Genomic DNA, 20541 nt, shown 5'->3' with positions numbered 1-20541 from the left:
CATAGTATATGGAACTTCCTGTGATACCTAAAACATTAGTTAGCAGAAAATAAATCTTTATTAATTTTAGAGAAAGAGAAGGAGAAAAGCCACCAACCTAATATGAGCTTCAGCAGACTTGCCTAATAATCGTAGGCCATCTAGCCCTGTCACTGCTAGTGCCTCTTTGTTTGAACTGGCGCTTTTCACTCTCAGGGGGATGTCCGTAGGGGTTGTCTGCTGTTATCAAATTAAGAATTTTGCACAAAAATCCAATTGAGTAGCACACATAAAACTCACTTTTGAACTGCCAATTAAGCAGTCAAAAGCGAGGATGAATTTAATAAAAATTATGAGCTGAGGTCAAAAATTAAATACAGTTTTAAGTTATAACAATGAATTGAAACAAGAAAAGTGAGGTGAATGTGCAGCTTAAGTGAACGATGAATCAAAGTAAGTGCACTCTGACTATCCAAATCACTGCAAAGCTATCAAGCCATCAAACAACCAATAGATTTCAAGGGTTAGGGATTAAGGATAATAAAACCAAATCAACACATTAGTCGAGATTGATTGCGTCATAGTGAATAACATGTGATAGGTAGCCATAGGTTCCATGTCCTATAATGGTGGTAAGGGTATGTATTACCACTCATATGGCATGAGTGGTAAAGGTATATTTGCAGGGGTGACCTATAGGGAATTTTCTTGGCTTGAGGGTGGTGGTCTCCGGGAGGGATCATGTGGTGATTACTTTCTTGGTTCATGGGTGATGCTTTTATCTAGCTTGAGATGGCACATGGGATGGTGAGATTGTTTATCATGATGCATACTCCTCTTTTCATGAATGGATGGTCATGACATGTGCTATGTGCCTATTCTCTATGCATGAATTGATGCTTTTATTGGTTGAGTTTGTGTTTGAGTTAGAAGAGATTCTTTGAATTCTTGATGGGTTGTTTTGGCATCAAGGTGTTACATTGGTATGTGATTTGGATTCGATCACTATATTATTTGTCACCACCATGATGCTTTGGAGTGGAAAATTTAGAAGAATCCGTTCATTTTATAGTGCTTAGTATACGAGCACGGATTTCTGCATTTGGTAATTACTTCCAATGATATATGAACCAATGTTTTACAACTCCGACTCTGGTTCGGAAATGGCCGAGGGTCAGCGCCGACTCCGACTCCGACTCGGTCGGTTTGATTTCAATGACTCGGTCGTTCTAAAAAATACATTAAATATTTTTTTTTTTTATAAAAAACATAATGTTAAAGATTTTCATTCATGTTTCCAAACCAAAGCTTTAGAATATAGAGAGAAGACAACATATGATCAAAGTAGGCTCATGAATATATCCATTATATCAAAATGGCACCCAGTGCTCGATCCAATACAAAGTTCATACTTAGCCACCAATGCCTGGATTCTTTTCTACCTCAGCCTAAGGACAATCACTAGACTACAATAACAATAATACCAATTCTCTGCCCCTAATGAAGTCTCAAAATCCTTGATTTAATTCTGGTCAAGCTCTAGAACAATCATAGGTAAATATGTATTTATTAGTCCACTGCTAGAATGTTTGCCTTTTTAAAAACATTGTATGGCTCAATGCATTGTTTTAGTTTTCTAATTCATGCCACTAGGATAACCATACTTCGGCCTTGTAATTTTGAAAACTTTCTCACAGTGATAGATTACTTTAGGGCTATAAATATGCAATAAACAACAACCCAACCATTGATATGTAGGAGGCGGAACAACTTTTGATAAATGTGCTTCAGGATTTTTGTCAAAGAGCCGATCCGACCGAGTTGTTACCGAGCTGGCTGAGTCATTACCGAGTCGGCTGAGTCATTACCGAGTCGGCCGAATCATTACCGAGTCGACCGAGTCAATGACTGGCTCGGTAACAACCCAGCCAATTGTTCCGTTTCAGCCACTGAGCCGACTCGGCCAGGCATTGGCTCGGTCTGACTCGGCCGAGTCAGAGTCGACTTGGTTGTTTTTTAAAACAATGATATGAACATCATTAAGTAATTACCCACAAAAAATTCAACTTCTTAGAAAACTTTGGCATCTTCCTTGGATCTGCTTCCATGTGTGTGAGAGAGAGAAGAATATCTGAGTAATGTGTATGTTATGATTGTATCAAGTGTCTTTTTATAGTGATATGAGGTTGCCCCAAAGAGACATGTCTCTTTGTAAATTAAATTAAATTTTCTTTCTTTTAATTTTAACTTAAATTTTTCTTTCTTTTGATTTTAACTTGTGTTGCTGGGGAATATGTCTCACAACTACCCAAAAATCAACACTCCCTCTTAGCTAGGGAGGTATTCACCTTGACTTCCTCAGATGTATCTCTTTGTTGAAAATTTTTCATTATGAATAAGGTTTCACAACTCATAGATCAACATCATAATCATTTAGGTCAATGCACTTGACCTATAACAATCATAGGCATCCACTCTATACCATTATCCAGGCTAGCACATCTAACCTATGGTACTAGGTAACATCATCCAGGTTAGTCACCTAACTTATGGTACATCATCAATATGTACTAGGTACCATTATCCAGGTTAGTACACCTAACCTATGGTACATCATCAATATGTACTAGGTACCATTATCTAGGCTAGCACACCGAGCTTATGGTACAACAACTTGTCACCATGATCCGATTGGTGCCTCAACCTCATGGTATATGGACTAGTACATGTTTGCCATCACCACAGTTAAACCTTAGGGAACATCCACCTTCAAACTTCATATGCTAGGCCAAAACTTAGAAGACATCCACATCTTTACACCACAGGGTTGCCATCACCATGGTCAAACCCTAAAGGACATCCATGTCCTCACTCCACAAGCCTCATTCCAGGCCATGATGCTATATGGGCTCACTCAATGAGTAACCGAGCTTGATGCTGAAAAAAGGGCACTCACTCTTATAGAGTGGCCAGGCCAAAAATACTAAAAGGCATCCACTCTTTCGAGTAGCCTCTACCAAACCATTCTCCTTAATTTCTATCACTATACTTGACACAGGGAGAATGTCTATCCATAGGACCATTCTTCCTAATTCCGATCAATGTACTTGATATATGGATAACATCCTTAATTTCGATTAGAGTACATGACACATGAAGAATGTTTGTCCACGATGCTATCACACCTATCAATGCAATCTCCCCAATTCCGGTCAATGTACTTGACATAGGGATAACCTCCCTAATTCCAATCGAAGTACATGACACAGGGAGAATCCATATACGTGATGCAATATCATCATCCAACGTCATCATCAATATGAACCGCAACCCATGTTAGCTCTCCTAACCGATGGTACTTACTCAACTAGTCACCATGATCCGATGGGCGCCTCACCACATGGTACTTTGACTTGTTCAGGGCTGCCATCCCCCATGGTGAAACCTTAGGGAAACTCATGTCCCAAATCCAAAGGCCTCTCTCTAGGCCATGATGTTGAAGAGTCACCGACCCCCTGAATGTCCTGGCCTCAAAGACCATTATTTTCAAGAATGTCAATCCCTCATGCTATCTCACGAACAATCTGTGTCATGCTCCTGTTGTCACCAACAGTCCGAGCCATATCCCTATTGTCCACCCGTTAATAGTCTGGTCCAAGTTCCCGTTGTTAGCAATAGTCTGCGCCATGCCCTTGTTGATGTCACCTTAATGCTTCCTCTTGTTGATAGAGGAGTTCTCTACTAGTATAAGCTTGTCTCTGAAGTATACAAAATTAACCCGAGACAAAGGCTTTTTGAGAATGTCAGCCATCAGTGGAGATATATTGGAGCCTCACCACCCCCTTCTGTACCATATCACAAATTTAGTAGTACCCGATCTCAATTTGCTTTGTCCTGCCATGCAAATTTGACTGTTGCAAAATATCATGGTCAATTCCTACACTTTGTCATACGATCCTGCAAGTTGTAAAGCCACATTGTTTCACAACTCACCAAACTGGTTGCAATATACTTGGTCTCTGCAGTGTTGAGTGTGATAGATGACTACTACCTGCAGAGCCTAAACTGAAGCAACAACCTAATGTGCTCTTTCTACCTTCTGCACTCTTTGCCCAATCCCAACAACTGTACTTCATCATTTGAGACATGCCTCAATCCATATCTAACTGTACCATGCCTATACCTTAACACATGGTGTGCCGCATGCCTTAGCTCAACCATAAACTGATGGCTTCCTTTACTAGATCCATCACCACACCTACTTTCCGATCACCGTGACTGGGTGCTCCCTTTGACACTAAAATAGATCTTGTTGTGGCAATCCTAGTTGCTCCCTCTGCTACTTTTGCCCCTCAGCCATTGAAGCATATTTATTGTCTGGCATGGTCCATTCATAGAAAGGAATATTGCTCTGGGAGACCTCTCATCTCTGGGCATCAATCTTGCAATCCATCATCTAAGGATCTCAATAGTATGCTTCTCTTGACCAAGGAAGTAATGCATCAAATCTAAATCCTTCATCTCAAATTCTAAGGTCATCTTCCTCTGACACTGAAGCAAGGCTTCCTGTGGTAATCCTGATTTCTCCCTCTATCATGGAAGCAAATCTTCCTTCCACTATTGCTTCCTCTGAGTCAAAATAAGTCATCAACAAGATTACAGGCTCATCAAAACCGAAGGTACTTGACAACTGGAGTAATCGTCTTGCCATAGTTTTCTTCCTCTTTCTGGGAGAACCTTCTTGCAATGGATTTCGCTTTGTACTATTCTATGCTATCATCTGCTACATGCTAGATCTTGTAGATCCGCTTGGAAGTCATGATTGAATTCCCTTAGGTTTTGGCACAATTTCCACACATCTTTCTTTCAAATTTGCTAGCTTGATTATCTGTTCCCTTTGAAGTGGAAGCTCTTCTAGTCATTTGGCATGGTCCATTCATAGAAAGGAACACTGCTTTGAGATACCTCTCATCTCTGGGGATCAATCTTGTAGTCCGTCATCTAAGGATCTCAATAGTATGCTTCCCTTGAAAGCTCTTCTACTCATCTGGCATGGTTCTAGATGCCTTGTTCCATTTCTCCCTCTTGAACACAAACCTCTCTAGTTGAGTTTGTGCTCCACCTTGGGAGAATCCTCTTGTTATAAACTTTGCTTTGTTCTTCTTGATGCTTCCATCTGTTGCTAGAGCCTTGACAACTTTCACAATGAACCCGCATCCTTTTAATTTGAGGATTGTAGGGATTTGTCAACTCCCTCTTGATCCTTGCCGCCTTGCAAGAAACATTGCAATCTCATCAAGCTAGAAATGCCCATCCTTGTCCTCATCATCAACATGTTTCTTTCCTTTCCTTTCAGGCATGAGCTAGGTTTTCTTCTTTCAGCGGAAATGATCAATCCTAGGGTTTTGTCCATAAACCCTAGGGCTTTCTTATTTAAGCCTTGTAGCTTGCTAGGGTTTACAAAGTATAAAACCCTAGATTTTCATTTTACATCTTCTTGTAAGTCCAATAGTTTTTGCAATGTGTAGAATTATCCTTTTTATGTCCATTGTCCGAGCATATTGGAGCATTACTAATAATTGTTTCTTGAGCTTTTCAACCCAAGTTGCCTATACACATCGAATTCCACAAATCATTCAATTTTATTGAGAGAAATTTCAACTTTGAAAGAGAACTCGACCACTTTTTCATTGTGAGCTTATCTTGTTAATGCTTTTCATTCATCAAGGTAAGATATAGTACAATGTCCTGCTTCTGAATCATAAGGAAATGCAAAACCCTGAAATATACAAGTACCTTCAGATTTTTATGCATTCTTACAAGGTTTGATGCTTATGCTTGATTAGTTATTAAGGCCTTCTCCATCGAACTATAGATCCAGACTTATCTTGTCAATGCAATACATATCACTGTAGTATATGGAATTGCAAACTTTGCATCTTCTAATCATTTCTTTTTACACTCACACAGGTTTCCCATACCATATACTATGATGTTTAAATTTTTAATATGCTACACATCAAAATCTGTCCTTGAAGGATTCTTAAAAGATTTCTTTATAACTACATACAATTTGTAGATCATTGACACAATCCTCTAATGCATTTTTCATGCTTCAAGTCTTCGACATAGACCTTTGGTATATCGAAATATTATGATGCAAGCCTTCATACTTCTGACAGGGCTTCTCTTATGATGATAAGAGATTATCTAAGAATACTTCAAACAAGATTGTAGTGATGATGCATAGCTCTCATTCCAACAATACAAGAAGTCATTGATCTTTAAACTTGGTTCTCACATTATAGTATGTTATGCACAGAAACCTTTATCAAGCTAGGAACCAAGCAATATGTCAAGTTGAAAGCTCTTCAATCTTGTCACCTCTTTAATGTCAATGCCACTTAAGGTTTATGAAAGAGGGTCTTCACCAAACTTATTTGAGGAAACTGATTTCAAAAGACATATGCTTGAATCATAGACTTACAATTATGCCTTATTCCATATTGACAAATATAGTCATAATTTATGGAATTCTTTGTATTCTTTATATTTCGGTAATTAGACATATTTACCAGGAATTACTGCCCACCATAATTTATGGAATTCTTTGAATTCTTTAGGTAGGAGTAAAAAGTAAACATGTTGTACGTAAAGATTGTAAAAAACCCAAAAATTTAACACTCTGTTGATGTCTTTATCCACCAAAGCTCTGATACCGTGTTGATTTTTTAGTGCTTAGTAGACAAGCACAAATTTCTGCATCTGGTAACTACTTCCAATGATGTATGAACATCATTAAGTAATTACACACAAAAATTTCAACTTCTTAGAAAACTTTGGCCTCTTCCGTAGATCTACTTACATGTGTAAGGGAGAGAGAAGAATATGTGAGTGATATGTATATTATGATTGTATCAAGTGTCTTTTTATAGTGATATTAGGTTGCCCCAAAAAGGCACGTCTCTTTGTAAATTAATTTTAATTTTCTTTCTTTTAATTTTAACTTAAATTAAATTAAATTAAATTTTTCTTTCTTTTTATTTTAACTTGTGTAGCTGGAGAATACCTCCCACAACTACCAAAAATCAACAGAATCAACTTACACGAGTAGTTCTGCCAATGAGACCCATTTTGGAGAATTGGGGTCTTAAAGTTTCCATAGCCATCTTGAGGCTTTAAATGATATTTGTTTTGTGGTAAAACTTTCCAGCTTAAGTGTTGGACCTCGTGATATTGTTCTACACTTAGATACCTTTCCAATGGTGCAAGAATCATGTCTATCAGAGTTTGTATGCAAAATTTATGCTTCTTGGAAGTTCACCTACCATTTTTAGCCACCATGGCATGGGTGGATGCCATGTTAGCCCTTGTTACTCATGCATGAGGTGTTGAGAAATCAATGGCATCTAGATTAGGATGATTCTCTTTAGTTTGATAATTGCTTGTGCTGTTCTTTACTTCAATTTGATGTACTTGTAGTTAGCTTCTTCTTTACTTGACTATTATTGTGTTCTTATCATCAAACAACTACCAAACTATGAAGATCAATAGAACAAGAGGACACAAGATATAGGCTACTAGCCAGGGCCAAAACCTCTCCCTTGAGAGGAAAACCCACAAGAATTCTTCTCTTCTTATAGCATCTTCAAATGACAAATTCCAAGACCTAAAGACCCAAGACAAAGAGCTCTCCAAGACCAAGTCAACCTCTCCTTTGATGAGTTTGTCCTTCACAAAGTTAACCCAAGTCAAATTACTTCAACACTTTAGATTTCGACCTCACTTCAGAATTTCGGTTTCTGTTATAGGTCTTCAACTTTTAGACCCTCCTGCAGCAACTGATTTTCGCACGTGTGAGTGGTTTAGGGCAAAATAGGGTCCTTTCCTTCGCTAGGCTTGGACTCATTTTCTTAGGTTTTCGATCTTCAAACTTGATCTTGTTGACACCCAAATTCAGCTCCTTGAGGTGACTGTAATTTGGTCTTGTTGCAACACAAAGATGCCCTAATTCCTTCACACGTGTGAGAGAATTTGCCCCCAAATTAATATTTTTCAGACTTCGGTTTTCCTTCTTTTATTCTCCTTCTTCTTCGCTCCTTTTAGGTCTCTTTTTCGTCCTTGATCGAACTTGTTGGATGATCTCCAAATGAGGTCGAGTGTCATCTTATATATAGGCTTCTAGGGAGCCCTAGTTAGGCTGACTAGTCTTCTTGCAAGCTGACTTGGTCTTGGAGGGAGACTTTTGACTCATAATAAACTCTTTTTACATGATACAAAATGCCCAATAGGGTCTATTACATATTACAATGACTATGACTTTTTTGACTCTATGACAAAGCCTTTGAAGCACACAATGGGTGCTTGACCTCTAAATAAAATGTCGTTGACCATGAAACCCATGCTATAAAAATAATAATAATACTAATGTTCTTTTCTCTTTTCATCAAATACATAAAATCAAGATTACATAAGACATTATGAAGACCATACCTAGTTACATACTTCAACATGAGGGGCTAGCCACGTGGGGACTTGGAGGAAGACTCTAGAAGGGTCAAATTTGTAACTTTAGTTGAGAGTTGAAGGAGTCAAAGTTGACCCTTAGTTAGCTATCAGGATGCATTATAATTGGGCCACTAGGAAGAAAAGGGGTTCCATGTGTTTTCATTGTATCTTGTTCCACAGTAGAGCAAAGAAACTGGGAATAGGAGTGAGAGAGCATAATAGAGGGAGTTAATGTTTTGTAGTACCCTATCAAGCCACAGGTCCATTCCAGATAAAAGAGAAGAGTAACCTCACTTTTCAACTCAGTTTTCTCTTGCAAAGGTTTCCTAGATCATATCTTGTGTTCATTGTGGTTAGTGTGTGTTTGTATTTTATTGTTCTATATCTTTTGCATTTTTATATATTACATGCATAAGTAGGAAAATGGTAATTAATAAATCTGGAATCTAACAAAATTAACCCTAACAATATAGATTTTAGTCTATTTTTATTACATTTGTTGTGATGAACTGTCCATTGGAATATCCATGTTAGCTTGCGGATCATAGTGGTATCGAAGTAGGTTTCTCGAGGGAATCTCGTGTGAAGTTGTATGGGATCTAGGAAGTAGTTTAAGTAGAAAGTTATACAACCGTAGCCATCGTTGACGAATTTATTCACAATAACATTGATCTAGCAGAGAGATTCTCGAGGCTAGAAGCGTGGGTCATATATATCAACCACAATATGAACCTCCTTATGGTGGCTGTAGCAAACAAGTTTGGAATCAAAGAAGATGGAGGTTCCAACTTAGTGGTAAGATCAGAGGGAAAATCGTAGGATTATGAAGATCTAGAAAAGGAGTCAATGAAAGAACTTGAGAAAGAGTAGTCGAGCGTGGTTACCTATTCACAGTCCCTATTCAAGATGGAAGCGAAGGTCGACATCAAGCCATATCAAGGTATGCCTTAAAATTGAATTATTGGTTGCAACAATTAGAAGTATATTTAAGTGTTCATCACATAGCAGAGGAACAAAAAATACTATTTGTTAGTATGAAGTTAGAGGGCCATGCCCTAACCTTGTGGGAAAGTTATATGAAGACACTTAGGATGGAGGGTAATCCCCCAATTTCTAAGTGGGAGGACTTTAAAACCCTATTAAGTCCCAATCCAATCTCATCGGGTATTTGGAGGACCAGTGGTTCGATGGCACTACTTCAGGTAGAGGTAGGGGCAAAGTGTACGAGAGTATACCACTGAATTCAAGAAGTTGGCCATCATGCTAGGTATATCTCTGAAGAGCCTAGATGTACTCCTTAAGTATCTGGGGGGTCTACATAGCCATATGTGAAAGTAGGTGATGTTGTTCAAACCAAGAACAATCGATGAGGCTTGTGTATAGCTACAATACTTGGAAAACATAGGCCAAAAGAACGGGAAATCAAGTGGTTCGAAATAGAAAAAGCACCAAGAAGCTTCCATGGAAGGGAAGAAGAAGTGGAAACAAGGAAAGGACAACAAGACAACAACCATTGCAAATCAAGGCAAGGATCCTAACAATCATTCCAATCATTGCAACATTAATGGCCACATAGAGGGGAAGTGCTGGAAATTGCATCTAGAGCTGGACTCGAAGAACTAGAAAAAGGACGAGAGAAAAAGAATCATATCACCATAGATTCAAGCAAACAGGTGGAAAGCAACTTTGATGTGGTTGAGAAGATTGTTTGTACCTTAGTGCAAAAGGAGGTGAACTCGAGCAAGGTGAACTCGAGCGAGGTGAACTTGAGTAACCTTCATCATCAACAAGAGGAAATGACCAAGCTCTTCCACATTACGATATAGGTCAAGAAGACCAAGGTTGATGCTTTGTTCGACTTAGGTTCACAGACTAAGCTAATAATAGTGGATTTGGTCAACAAACTTTGATTGGAGGTTTGAGATCATCCTAGCCCATATCCATCAAGATGGGTAAATAAGGATGCAAAAGTTAAGGTAACAAAATAGTTTAGCATATAATTTGCTATTAGTTTTGATTTTATCAATGAAGTAGAATTGGATGTAGTTCCTCTTGGTGTATGTGGAGTTGTGTTTGGGAGTTCCTACATATATATGTGGGATGAAATTTTCATGCAACGAGTCAACTAGTACCGCCTCATCAAGGTTGGGAAATGATTCATCATTAACATGCATAAAGGCAAGTCCAAGATTTCACTACCCAGTGCTAGCTAGGCTAAGAGAACCTCAATGTAGTGAGGAGCCAATAAGGGCAAAGGAATTCCTTGAGGAGTGTACTAAAGAACAAAAACAACAATTCGAGGGGTTGCTATAGGCATACATGGGAATGTTCCAAGATGCTAAAGGGGTACCACCAAGAGGGAAGTGGAGAATGAAATCCAACTATTATGGGACTCTCTATTGCTAAATATTGGGCTTATTACCCACCACTTGTGGGTGATATCCATAGGTGAAATTTTTTCTCCTATATGGTCCTCAGTTGACAACCAACAACCCCTTGTAGTGACAAGATAGCTCGATGTGCCACCATCTTTGATACTTGAGCCAACCATTATGCCCCTCGCCCATTTGTTATGTTCGTAAGTTTGAAAGTTGGCCTTCCAAACCCGAAGGTATGGCTTTTCATTGCATACTTGGGTATTTTTGTTTACTTATCATAGACATTTTTGGGCATGGATTAGTGGGGGATTCAGCGAAAGAGTGGGCTTGATTTGTACTCTTGTCTCCTCTATCCAATTTGATGGTTAACCTTGTATCCTAGTCCCGTGGAATCTCATTTATTGTCTACTAGCTTTAGGGGTGACACTACATGGGAAATCTTGATTTTGGTTGCATGGTCCCGTTTCTCGGCACCACATACATCACTCCCCTTCGCTCATTATAACCCATTTTGCCATATTTCCCATCTAGGTCCACATTTGTCCATTGGGTCCATAAGGAGTTAGCTTCCCCTCCCCTTGTCCACACTTTGGGTTGAGCTTGGAACGATGCCCCATAGGTTGATGCAACTAAAAAGAAAGGAAAAAGCATAATTTGGCCACTCTCAACAGGAAATGTACCACAAAATGCAAAAGATGGTCGAGACGTACAAATTTAGCATGTGGGCAAAAGGCAAACATGAACCCTACCCCCATCATTATGGCCATCACCCTGGTTCCTAGGGCCCCTTATATTGCCCCCCCTACAACATTAAGGAACCTGTGATTGTCCCAACCCCTGATGGGCGATAAACTACCCTACCTAAAGGGGGTATTCACTGCTATATCTTACACATCATGCTCTCATCTTGTTAAAATTGGCAACTAGGGCCAAACTCCATGTGGGTCATCTTATTTATGGCAGCTGATTTTTTTCTTGGATTCCTCTCGTCGAGAGGTATAGGATTGATCTAGTGATCATCCGATTCCGACAAGTATTTATGGAGATATGAAAATATTTGTATTTACTTGACAAATTGTCAAGGTTGGCCAACAGCTAAATGTGTGGCACACATGCTTAGCATTTCATATAAATACAAGTGAGGTTGAGGCATTATTCCATCATCTCATCTCTCACATTCTTCTCTCCTTTATTGATTGGGTTTACACACAAGGAGCAGCACACACATGTGGGAAAGAAGAGGAGGAAGTTGGAGGACGCAGATTTGTTTGACTTCGTTGACTTTGACTAGGGCTACAACAAGTTGTTTTGACCAGCGTTGACCAAGCGTTGACCTTTTAGGAGTGCGGTTTTGGTGTGGCTGCCTCTCCTAGGCAGGTCGTAGATTTTGGCACATAAACAGAAGCATTTTGACCTCTAGTTTGACCAACGTTGACTGCCCTAGTTTGTGGCAGCAGGTTGACTTTAGTGGACTGTAGTTTGACTGGGTTTTCAGACTGTTTATGGGCTACCTCTTCTTGTTGTTGGAGGCCTAGATGACCAGGAAATTTACCAAGCATATTGGAGGTCAATTTCATCTTGTTTGACTAGATTTGACTTCGTTGGTTAGGGTTTGTTGCTGCTGTCCTAAAATTACAGATTTATGTATCTGTACTATTTCTCTCTCTGCTGAACTATTGAAGATTATAAAAGAATTGATCAAAGGGTTTCCCCACATTGGGGTTTGTCCCTAGCTAGCTGCCACATTTGGTGTCTTTTGTCTTGGCTTGTTTTCTGTCGATCTATTAATGTCTATTTGCATTTTACTATATGTTAATGTGATTGCTAAACAGTGGCTAATAAGAAGAAATTGAAATAAGCTGCTCTAAGCATAGAACATACCATAATTTAACATTGTATAAGAGCTGAGGTGAAGACAAAGCCCAAGTAAGAGCAAGAGCAAGAGCAATCACCGAACATTGTCCTCATCACACTTCCCCGCTGAAGACAAGCTCCATGAGAAGTCTGACTATCACGGATGGAAGATGTCTCTCGATCTGACATTGGAAGAGCAGGAAGTGTTGGACCATGTGAGAGGCAGAATCATTGAGCCTCCATCAAATGCATCTGTTGCTGCAAGGAACAAGTGGACTAGGGGTGAAGTCAAAGCAAAGAAGATCATCCGGGACTCTATCGACAAGCGCCTGGTGGCCTACGTTTCCGAGTTGACCACCTCCAAGGAAATCTACGATAGACTGGTAAGCTTATTTAAAGTTAGTGATGCAAATCAAGTTTTGTTCCTTAAGAATAAGCTAAAGGAAATTAAGAAGGGAAAAGATGAGAGTATGCAAGCCTACTTCTTAAGGATCATCGAGATCAAGAATGATCTCCTATCAATTGGGGAAGTCATTCCTGACAGGGAACTGACCATCACAACTCTCAGAGGGCTCCCATCTGAATGGTATATATTCAGAACCACTCTTCTCAACAATAATGTAATTCCAGGATTTGAGGAATTGATGGCGAGATGCATTCAAGAAGAAACAAGGATGGAAGAGCAAGAAATGCCTGCAGTTAGAGGCAATCCCGCTGCATTCTCCTCTCATGCTAAAAGGAGAAATAATTCCGGGGCAAAATCCAAGGGAAAGGCCGGACCGAAAGGTGGAAGGAAAGGAAGATGTTTCATTTGCAACAAAATTGGCCACTATGCGAGGGAATGCCCTGATAGAGAGGACACATCTCATGAAATTCCAACAACAATCAAAGGAAGGGCAGGTTCAATGGCAAAGGAAAGAGGAATGCCGGAAATCAAGGAAGTGATCAACCCTCCAAGAAGGCAAGAAACTCCAGGTATGAATCTAACGTTGTTAACAATAAGCAAGATGAATATTATCTGATATCGACCCTCTCTACTACTTCTCCTTCGGACTCGTTGGGCAATTGGCTTATTGATAGTGGTGCCTCACGGTGCTTCATTGGTTACAAAGAAGTTCTCTCTAATCTGATAGAGAAGGAGACCAACCTGGAAATTATTCTTGGGGACAACTCTAAATATCCCGTGAAAGGCGTATGGAATGTCTGTCTTCAATTAAATCAGGGTAATACAATTCATTTGCAAGAAGTCCTATATGTACCTGATCTCAAAAAGAACCTGGTGTCCATTTCAGCAATGGAAGACAAAGGCTACAAGGTGGCCTTCATCGATGGCAAGGTACGTGTATGGAAAAAGAATTTTAAAGATGCTTTCACTCTTGGGTTTCGGGTTGACTCTCTATATCAAGTCGGAGGAAGTCCGCTAGGTGTCATGTCTTGTGACACATCTCTTCAGTCTGAACTATGGCACCGGAGGTTTTCCCACCTTCATTATAAAGCTCTACTCGATGTGAGACAAATGGTGACAGGGATGCCCGAGTTTAAAGTAGAGCAAGAAGGTGTATGTCCGGGATGTGCCGAAGGAAAGCTCAAAAGGGGACCATTCCCCTCAAGCCATAGCAAGACCTCCGGTATATTACAATTGGTTCACTCTGACATATCTGGTATGATGCCTGTGAACTCCTTGGGAGGATATTTATATTACCTCACTTTTACAGATGATTATTCTCGCAAGACTTGGATATACTTCTTGAAAAAGAAGGATGAAGTGTTCTCCTGGTTCCGTCACTTCAAAGCCTTGATTGAGAATCAAACTGAGAAGAAGATCGAGATCTTAAGGACTGATAATGGGACTGAGTATGAATCCAATGAGTTCCATGACTTTTGTAAGGAAGCTGGCATTCAAAGGGAGACCACAACATCATACACTTTTGAGCAAAATGGTGTGCCGGAAAGGAAGAATCGTACGATTATGGAAGCTGTTCGTTCCATGCTCCATGATCAAAGGCTTCCGAAGTTTCTATGGACTAAAGCGGCAAATACCGCTGTATATGTTCAAAATCGATGCCCTCATCAAGCATTGGATTCCAAGACTCTCGAAGAGATGTTCACTGGTAAGAAACCTGATGTATCTCATTTTAGAATTTTTGGAAGTTCTGTTTATTTTCATGTGCTGAAAGAGAAAAGGAATAAATTGGGTGCATTTGGAAAGAAGGGAATCTTCGTGGGCTATAGAGAAAATACTAAGGGCTATAGAATCTATGTGGTTGGTCAAAGGGAAGTTGAGATTAGCCATGATGTCACCTTTGATGAAGATATGGCTCTTAGCAAAGTTGACAATCTTCCTATACTACGGAAATCTGGAGAAGCTGACACCAACAAACCGGAGGAAAAGCAAGATGAAACAATGCTCGAAGTGGAAGAACCCATGGACCCTATTGATCCCCCTCCACAAGAGCCTTCCTCTTCTAGGAAGAGGCCCTCATGGCTTAGGGGGACACTTGATGATGCTGAAGGACACATTGCACCCAGAGGGACTTTTTGGGAAAGCAAGAAGCCAACCAGGTATCATGGATACTTGACCATTATGAGCACGATCATTCAAAATGAGCCCTCATCGTTCGCTGAAGCTGTGAAGCATCAAGTATGGAAGGATGCTATGACTGAGGAATACGAGTCCATCATGAAGAACGATGTCTGGGATGTGGTCCCCAGACCCCAGGACAAAATTGTTGTCACTTCAAAATGGCTTTACAAGATAAAGCATGGAGCTGATGGAAGTGCTGAAAAGTATAAGGCTCGTTTTGTTGCTCGTGGCTTCTCTCAAAAGGAAGGTATAGACTATGACGAGATATTTACACCTGTTGCCCGATATACCACCATCCGCTCGATCATAGCCCTTGCTGCCTCGCAAGGATGGAACCTGCATCAGATGGATGTCAAGACCACATTCTTGCATGGTTCGATCAAAGAGGAAGTCTATGTGGAACATCCCGAAGGATTTGAGATTCATGATCGAGAATCTCACGTATGCAGGTTGAATAAAGCCCTCTATGGGCTTAAGCAAGCACCCCGAACTTCATATGAGAGAATCAATAGCTACTTGATGAAGCTGGGATTCACTAGGAGTGAAGCGAACCCTAACCTTTACTTTAAGGTTGAAGATGATAAACCTCTCATACTGGTGTTGTACATTGACGACCTCTTTCTGACAGGTGCATACCCTCTCATTCATAAATGTAAGAGGGAGTTGGCTTCCGAGTTTGAGATGAAGGACCTAGGATTGATGCACTATTTCCTAGGACTGGAAGTCTGGCAGAAACCAGGGGAGATTTTCCTATCTCAAAGAAAATATGTGGTGAAGATATTGGAGAGATTCGATATGGTGGAATGCGAGCCCGTGACTACCCCGATGGAGCTTGACTTCAAGAAGTTAAGCAGTAGTGCTGCCGGAGCCATTTTGCAAAATGCTACCAAGTAACGTCAACTCATCGGAGCATTGATGTTCTTGGTGAACTCCCGTCCGGATATATGTTTTGCAGTTAACACGTTGAGTCAACATATGGTTGAGCCTCACCATAGACATTGGATTGGTGCCAAGAATCTATTGAGATACCTTCGTGGCACAATCACTCATGGGTTGAGATACACTGCCAGAGATGTGAGACTACATGGATATACTAATGCTGATTGGGCAGGCAATGTGGTGGACCAAAAGAGCACTTCCGGGTGCTGTTTCTCTTTGGGATTTGCCTCGATATCCTGGATGAGCAGGAAGCAAAAGTCCGTGGCTTTGAGCACCGCTGAGGCAGAGTACTTTGCTGTGAATATGGCCTCTTGTGAGGCTGTCTGGTTGCAGAAGCTCTTCAATGAGGTGTTTGGATTTACATTGGATACTACCGTGATCCTGTGTGACAACCAGAGCGAGATTCGTTTATCAGAGAATCCCGTATTTCATGATCACTTCGAGCATATTGATATCAGGTACCACTATATCTGGGATATGGTGCAGCGGGGAGCAATAAGGCTCCAACATATCAGTACAGATGAGCAGGTTGCCGACATTCTGACGAAGCCCCTGGGAAAGGTCAAATTCTTGACTTTTCGAGAACGACTTGGAGTCATTGAGAGACCCTCTTATGAGGGTCCTGCATGATGGATGCACTGAGCTCTGGGAGCTCCGGGGGGCGTGGGGTACTTCTTGGAGCGACATGCGACCACAGGGCGACTCACCCTCCCCTAGTGGTGTGCTATGTACAGGGTGAAAGGTTCAACCATCCCCTGTGATACCCCATGGCGACTCAGGGACAGGATGATTGGTTCTCCTATCGAGGCATCCTACCCATGCAATCTGGGATTCATGGGAAGTACCTCTCATATGATCAATGAGCAGGGAAATGGGGTTAGGGACCATAGTAGTACTATCGATGGACGCATCGTTGTATTTATCGTACTCCCTATGCTAGGATGACCTCCATTGATCTGGGATCAGTACAGGACCTGTCGGGACTTTGAAGCTTGATAATGTAACAATAGTTTAATGAACGAGGGGATGCAATGCAAATCAATTTCGAAAAATAGAGGAGAAGCTCTAGCTTTATCTGATCGTGGAACGGAAATTGAATGTGATGGACAAGAGCATTCAAAATCTAGGGGTAGATCAAAGTCAAGGAATGGAATTTAATTTGCTATCATTGCCGAAAACGTGGTCACATAAAAAAGAATTGCTGGATACAGAAAAAACAACAAAAGGCACAAAAGGAACAAAAGGCAACCAACAACAACAATGAAGAAACCTTTGCTGCTGCATTAGAAGGTGAGGTATTAATGAATGTTTCTTGTGAAGATGCTTGTCTTTATGCTTCTAATCATTATAATCATATAATGATTGGATTTTAGATTCCAGAGCTTCCTATCATGCTACTCCAAGTAGAGAAAATTTTATTTCTTATAAATCTGGTAATCTGGGTAAGGTTCGATTGGGAAATAAAAGTCTTTGTGATATTAAAGGAGTAGGAGATGTTATAGTAAAGACAAAATATGGTTCCAATTTTTTGCTGAAATAGGTTAGGCATGTGCTAGAGCTTGGAATGAATTTGATTTCCACTGGGAAGTTAGATGATGAACGATACCATACAGTGTTTGGCAAAGGAACATGGAAAGTTAAGTAAGGTGCATCGGTTGTGGCCAAAGGACTCAAGGTAGGAACCTTGTATACATTAAGGGAAAACATAGAAATATCGAATGTGGCTGCTGTTGCAAAAGAAGGAAACTCAATGGATCTATGGCAGCGATTGGGTCACATGAGTGAAAGAGGCCTTAAAATCCTTGTTGGAAAAAATATTCTTCCAGGTTTGAAATCCCATGAACTTAATCTTTGTGAGCATTGCATATATGGTAGACAATGAAGAGTTTCATTTATGAGAGGTTGCCATGAAAGGAAAACAAGTATAATAGAATTGGTATATTCTGATGTGTGGGGGCCAATCAATATTAAGTCTTTAGGAGGAGTCTCATATTTTGTCACATTCATAGATGATGTATCTAGGAATGTTTGGGCATATCCCAAGAAAAAGAAAGGTGAGGTATTTGAGATATTTGAAAAATTTCATGTTGCTGTTGAAAGAGAGACTAACAAACTATTGAAGTGTTTGAGGACAAATAATGATGGTGAATATTGCTCAAATGCATTCAAGGATAACTGCAATAGGTTTGGCTGCATGAAAAGACTGTCCCTGGTACCTCAGCAGAATGGTACTGTAGAAAGAATGAACCGTACTACCATGGAGAGGATGAGGAGTATGATGTCCAACTCAGGATTGGAAAAGCATTTTTGGGCAGAAGCAGTAAAGACAAGTTGTTACCTCATAAAATGATCACCTACTATATAGCCTTGGATTGTGGCATTCTTGAAGAAGTTTGGAATGGTAAGAAGGTAAACTATTCTCACTTGAAATTTTTTGGATGTGAAGCATTTATACATATTCCCAAAGAGAATAGAACTAAGTTAGATGATAAATCCATGAGGTGCATTTTTTTGGGATATGTGGATGGTGAGTTTGGGTACTGTCTTTGGGATTTAGTTAAAAATAAAGTTATTAGAAGCAGGGATGTTATATTTAATGAGTTAGAAATGTTTAAAAGGTCTACAGGTGACATAGAGATAAAGAAAATTGTTAACAGGCTTACAAATATCCCACCATTGCAAGAATATGGGCAGGAAATTCAAGAATGTGACAGACAACAAGTGGAAAATGATGCACAACAACAAGAAGAAAACGTGTGGTGGCCTTTGCAAGAAGTCCAACCAGAAAACACACCACCACAATTGGTTCGCAAGTCTATGAGGACTCATAAACCTTCACAAAGGTATCCACCCTCAGATTATAGTTTGCTAACTGATGAAGGTGAACTTGAATGTTTTCAAGAAGTTTGTAGAGTGGAAACAAGCAAAAAGTGGAAGAAAGCCATGGAGGAAGAAATGGACTCTCTATTGAAAACAAAACTTGGGAATTAGTAAGGCCTCCGGAAGGAAGAAACACCTTACAGAACAAATGGGTATACAAGATTAAACATGAGGGTGAAGGGAAGAAAGGTACAAGGCAAGTCTGGTGGTAAAAGGGTTTGCACAAAAAGAAGGTATTGATTTTACTGAATTTTTTTCTCCCGTTGTTAAGATGTCATCCATAAGAGTTATTCTTGGTCTTGTTGCTGCTTTAGATTTGGAATGTGAACAACTAGATGTCAAGAGTCAAGACAACCTTCCTTCATGGAGAGGAGGAGATTTATATAGAGCAACTAGATGGATTCAAAGAAAAGGGTAAAGAGAATTTAGTTTGCTGATTGAAAAAGAACCTATATGGGCTAAAACAGGCACCATGCCAATGGTATAAGAAATTTGATTCATTTATGTTGGAACATGGTTTTAAAAGATTAGAGGTTGATCATTGTGTTTACATCAAGAGATATTTTAAAAGGTACATTATATTATTGTTTTATGTGGATGACATGTTAATCATTGGACATGATAAGAACATGATCAATAGGTTGAAGCATGATTTGGGCAACAGATTTGCAATGAAAGATTTGGGTCCAATACAACAAATACTAGGCATGAGAATCATACGTGACAGAAAGAACAAAAGGTTTTGGCTATCACAAGAAAAATATTTTGAAAAGGTTTTAGACAGGTTCAATTTAAAGGATGCCAAGCCAAGTGGTACATCCATTGCAATTTGCACCTAACACCAAACTCAATACTGACTTATTTCCCTATGTTGATAAGGAGAAAGTGAAAATGAGGACTCCTTATGCTTCAATAGTTGGCAGCTTGATGTATGCCATTGTATGTACCCAACCAGATATTTCACAATTAGTGGGAGTTGTAAGCAATTTTCTTGCAAATCCCGGAAAACAACATTGGCAAGCGGTAAAGAGAATTTTTAGGTATCTCAAGGGTACTAGTAATTATTGTTTATGTTTGGGTAACAATAATGCCAAACTTGAAGGTTATACAAATGCAAATATGGTTGGAGATGTGGACAGTAGAAAGTCCACCACTGGTTATTTATATACTTTTGCAGGTGAAACAGTGCCTTGGGTGTCCAAATTGTAGAAGGTAGTAGCTCTCTCCACAACAGAGGCATAATATATAGTTGTAATATAAACTTGTAAAGAGATGCTATGGATGCAGTGCTTCCCAGAAGAGTTGGGAATAAAACAAGACAAATATGTTTTGCATTGTGATAGTCAGAGTGCTATTCACTTAGCAAAAAACCCAACGTATCTTTCCAAAACAAAGGATATTGATGTTTGATATCATTGG

General features: G+C 39.8%; 1 protein-coding gene across 2 annotated transcripts in view; it reads left to right on the top strand.

Moving 5' to 3' along the window:
- LOC149206789 (serine/threonine-protein kinase EDR1-like) overlaps positions 1-20541 on the top strand; it is a 290283-nt gene that overhangs the window by 16954 nt on the left and 252788 nt on the right. The window lies entirely within an intron of this gene.

Source organism: Pinus tabuliformis, chromosome 1_2, assembly GCF_031772625.1.
Source record: "Pinus tabuliformis cultivar Carrire ecotype Pingquan chromosome 1_2, CPIR1, whole genome shotgun sequence".
Classification (NCBI taxonomy): Eukaryota; Viridiplantae; Streptophyta; class Pinopsida; order Pinales; family Pinaceae; genus Pinus; species Pinus tabuliformis.
The sequence above is the reverse complement of the archived record's forward strand: the minus strand, read 5'-3'. Positions and strand labels throughout refer to the sequence as shown.